We start from the raw sequence: 5,480 nt of genomic DNA, 5'->3' as shown, positions 1-5,480 counted from the left end.
GCCCCCTCCCTCCTGACCCTGCCACTTTATCTGTTGGTTTTATTCTCAGCGTTCATGCTCTCCATATGTTACACTAATAGTTGCTATAATTCTTGTGCAGCCGGGTTCGTGTTTTATTAGCGGTGAGTGAGAAGAGAGTGGTGAAGAATGCATTTTAATAAAACCCTCTGTAGCAGCGCGGTAATGGGCTGACACTGACCCCCCCACCCCACCCCCCCACCCTCACTGTGGTATTTGCATAGAGATGAATTAAAGCGGCCGCCTTGACGTGACTTTTAAAATATGATTGAGGAGGTTATTATTGCCGCAGGATGATACGTGTTAACAGGTTATTTTAGCGCAGCTAGTGCTAATAAAATCCACAACAAAATACTCCAGGTGATGAACGCTGGCTCCTTCTCCCCTCCCTCTAGACCCGGCCACGACCGACTTCAGCCTCATAATTAATCACATTTATTGTGAGACATTCAAGGTCTCAGTCTGCTGCCAGACACCAGCACCGTGTGGGAAACGTTACATTTATTTATTCATCTGATAATCCACCGCTGTGTTGAACCTCTGCACTGACACCAACACTTCACCAGGGTCAGAAACTAGAGGGAGCAAAAGAGTCGCTGTCCCTCAAATATCACAAAATCAGTTGGTTTTTTAAGTCAGAAAATAATCCACATGCTAATGCTATGTTTGACGTGTTCCACTACAGCACTGGTCTGTTTTTGTCCATTAAAAATAACTAAAAACCAATTCAACAGTTCCATCCCCCAGAAATATACCATTAATTAATTATTAATCTAAACATCAAAAACATCGATATAAACAAATATATTGATCATATAAAATTATAATAATTTTTGTAAATAATAAACATAAAATCTAGACCAAAACAACTAGAGGGGAGGTTTAAAAAGTGACAAAGTAGATAAAGGTTAGCTAAGGTTAACCTAGCGTAGATAATTAGCTGAATAATTATCAAATCAAAGACGACATGTTTTTACACGAGGGATAAAATAGAGATGAGGAAAACATAAGTAAAATTTTGTAAAAAAAAAAAAATAAATAAAAGAGTAAAAATGATAAACGCTATTATAATTACACAGCTAAAAGTTAGCCAAAACATTTAAAATAAAGGTCAGAACTTTTTATTAATAACCAGATGGTTCCAGTCGTGCTGATAAATTAGTAAAATATTGCAGAAGATTAGTAAAAAAAAAAAGGTCAAAAGAAATCCAGAAAAATGTTAAAAATAGAGACATTAGTAAAATCATTAAAATTTTTTTTTAAAATAAATAACATCAGTGAATGTGGTGGAAGTTGTTCCTGTGGCTCAGGTCGGGAGTTTGATTTTGGGGCGCGGTCACTTCCTGTTCTCTCACCTGTTGACGGCAGCAGTAGACGGAAAATATCACTGAAGAGATCAGCTCTGAATAACAGCATTAACACACACACACACACACACACACACACACACACACACACACACACCTCATAAGCTAATAAGTCTTGCGTTGACATTTAAAGTTACATTATTATAGGGCTAATTTGGAGCTGAAGCCTCAGGCAGGAGTTTCTTTTTCATCAGGTCAACCAGGACCAGCTTGAGACGAGAGGGTCAGGTACAGTGCTTGGGGGCTAAGACGGGGGTCTGGTTGTACTAGTAGTGTTAGTGAAGGTGGTGGAGGGGACTGAGTGTAACCTGAGCCTCTGGGTTTGACATTCAGAGCACAACAGCAGCAGAGATGGATACTGGGTAAAATGTCTTCTGTACACGCAAATACAGACAGTCTCTCTGAGGAGGACGCTACATTTAATCCTTCAGGTGACCTTTTAAAAGGCAGGGGTCAACTTTCTGGCTTTTTGTTCTTGTTGTTGTTTGTTCTGCTGCTGAAAAATGACACTGGAGCGGAGATCATAATATCACAACTAACATTTTCTCTGAGCTAAAAGTTAGCAAGTTACCATGGAAGTAGCTCAAACGATTTACAACACAACAAGGGGAAAATGATGTAGTGTGTAGTGATCAAGTGTACAACATGTTATGGGGTTAGCAAACATGACACCCTCCACAAAAATATAAGTCAGAAAAAAGTGAAAAGTTAGCAAATAGCTAAATGTTCTACATCTGTGCATCTTTCTGAAACCTTCATTGCTGTAAAACATCTAAATCCCTCTACACATGTCCTTGTGTGTAATCTCTTGTACGACATGGTCACCTGAGAGCTGCTCAATGGGCTCTTTATAAAGAGCTGCTAACGCTAACACATTAGTCACGCCAGCTAACAGCTAAAGATTTAGTGGGAGTCAACAGGTGGAGACAACAGAACAGGTGGGAGACACACACACACACACACACACACACACACGGTGTGATGATAGAAACGTCCTGTGTTAAATATCAGTCACTGATCAAACACCAGGACCATGTGATGTTTGGACGCTGCCTCCTGATTGGCTCTTTGACCGAAAATAACTGACAAACGAATGTTGTTAGCAACATTAGCCTTAGCTGTGGCTAACTGTGGCTAACTGTGGCTAACTGTGCTCTGCCTCCTGTACCAAATGATAGACTCAGTATTCATCACCAATCTGACGGAGAGGTCTTCAACATAGGACCTGCGGCCCTTTGGTGGTCCGCAGTAGGGTGGTTTAAAGGTCACATCAAGTTCTTGTTAAAATAATGAGTTCAATTATTAAAAACAGCTCAGTGTTTGTTGACGTGACGTTTTGGAAATAATTATTCTTTAATTGTGTTGATGAACAGCAGGGTGAAGGCAGCGCCCCCTACTGTAACGTCACATGTTAAATGACAAGAACATGAATAAATGTTTAGATATTTGTTAAATGTAAAGTTGCACCGTTTACTGTACTACACTGTACTACAGTATTTACTGTTGACTATTCACAGTAGTACAGTTTGAAGTACACGCTGTACTTTGACTCGTCCTTCACTGATGTTGTGGCAGCGTCGAGTCGACGTCTGAACTGAACCTCTGTGGAAATAAAGTCAATTTTATCATTAAAGAGTACTGAGTTTAAAGCAGTGGGGCGCGGCCCCCTAGTGATCCAGTCTGAGCGAAAGACGGTCAAAATGAAAACGCACAAAAAAAAGGATTTTTGTGTTGGTGTGTCAGAGTGAACGACCTGGTTAAACCTAACTGGTTACTGGTTAAACCTAACTGGTTAACCCTAACTGGTTAAACCTAACTTGTTAACCCTAACTTGTTAACCCTAACTGGTTATCAGCTCAGTGGTTCAGTTCCACCACTGAGAACAAACGCCACAGTTTTTCACTGCAGTGACGTTCATTTGAAATCATCTTTGAACAGAAACAAACAACAGAGTTAAAAAGTGTGAAACGTCAGGTTCAATTGATAGAAATGACAGATAATAATAATAATAATAATAATAATAATAATAATAATAATAATAAAGGTATTTAATGAAATTCATCTTTATTAAAATCAAAAATGACGCTTTAGTTTTTAATTGTTTCTGAAAAATCTTCATCTGTTTTTCATCTTTTTCTTTGTTTTTGGGTTTTTTTCTAAATTGTTTCTTTGTTCATTTTTTGGTTCTTTCAAGATATTTCTAAATTGTTTCTTTGTTCATTTTTTTATTCTTTTTTTTAGTCGTTAAATATTTTAGTTTTTTTTTTTAATTTTCTCACATGTCCAGATTTTAAATGTCATATCTAACGGCGTCTTCATTAATTATCAGTTCTTTTTATACTTCCTGCTGTGATGACGGTGTTACATATGAAAACGTCCTGTGAAGAAACAAAACAAAGAATTCTCTTCAAACAGAATTCATGCAAATGAATAGGTTAATAACGTAATGACCGTTAAACCGTTAATTGTTTGTTATTGTTAATCTGTTTGATTTAAGGCTTTAACGAGTTCCATCTTGTCGAACAAAACCGATGATGAAAACATCTTAATTACCATAATAATGACGTCATAATTACACAGTCAAATGTCACGTAATAATAAGACTTCGGTTGATCAGTCACTGCTGGTCAGTGGTTAGTCGTTTTGTTGGTCGGTTAAATTAAAGGATACGAAGAATTTTGTATTGTTTGTTATCTGTCATAATGACGTCACTGCAAGAAACCAATAGTTTTTTAATTTATGACGAACGAGGATCTGAGCGAACGATTTATTATTATTATTAAATTATAATAACGATAAAAAATAACATGAATATTTATAATAATATTAATAATTGTTATTTATCATCATTATTACTAATAATAATATTATTATTTTAAAGTCCTCATCTGTCCGCTACTGTCTCTTTTTCACTTTCACCCTTGTAATAAATCATTATGTGAATTACAAATTAATTTATAATAATAATAATAATAATAACCTCCTCGTGTTTTTTTTTTTTTGTTTTTTTTTTTTGGTTCCGTGCTTTTTTTTTTCTCTCATAAATTATTTTTACGCCCCGACTCTTGTTCCGTATCCGAGTTTGATGAATTAAAACCAGCTGCTGCTGCCGCCGCGGCGCTTCATTGACTTTTCAACCCGAGATTAAAACAACAATTACAATTAAAAACAAATAAAACTCGTTTCAGAGTGTGAACTGCGGCTCGTCGATTAATCAAACATCTCCACGGCAACGCAATCAATCGGAATCATTAATGAATTAATTAAGAAGTGTTGATGAAGCCTTAAAATAAAATACATATTTTTGCATCGACTCACGTGAACCGTATCGTGTTATCGAACATGATAATAGTGACGCTGTAATGACAATTACATGGTCAAAATATTCGATATTCGATATATTATAGTGACGCTGTAATGACAATTACATGCTCAAAATATTCGATATTCGGTATATTTTAGGCCCTCGATCCTTTTAGGCCCTCTGAAATCGATCCTCACATAATTTGAACAACATCACAATGTTGCGTGGATGAAAAGTCACGTGGTTAAAACATCGGTCAAACCTTTGAGATTTTATTAAATAAAAGTGCGTCATACATGAACCCGCAGGAAACACATAAATAAAACCAGTATGTGTGTGTGTGTGTGTGTGTGTGTGTGTGTAGGTTTATGTACAGGTGCGTGCGGTGCGTTCACGGCCTCCTCCTCCTTCCTCCGTGACCTCCTGCTGTGTAAGTAATGAGGCGTTCACGGGCCCGCAGTCAGGATCAGACATTTAGTTCCGTCCAATAGAAAAAATCTGAATCTGTACAAAAACTTTTTGTTGTTGTTTTTTTTTTACACAAACGACACAGAAGTTTCTGTCTGTCGTTCGTTTCACTCCGTTTATATACAACACAGTCTGTCCTCATGTCCTCATGTCCTCATGTCCTCATGTCCTCGGGTCCTTCCGGTCCAAGGGCGTTTCCGGGGATTTTGGGGACACCCATGAAAAAAAAAAGGAAACATCTAGTCTCTGTAAATAAGAATCTCCTTCGTTTTTTCTTCTTCTTCTTCTTCTTTTCTTAAACTTCTTTAACTCTCCGTGGTTCA

This window comes from Cynoglossus semilaevis, chromosome 14, assembly GCF_000523025.1.
Source record: "Cynoglossus semilaevis isolate Cse_v1.0 chromosome 14, Cse_v1.0, whole genome shotgun sequence".
Classification (NCBI taxonomy): Eukaryota; Metazoa; Chordata; class Actinopteri; order Pleuronectiformes; family Cynoglossidae; genus Cynoglossus; species Cynoglossus semilaevis.
Note: the sequence above shows the minus strand (reverse complement) of the source record.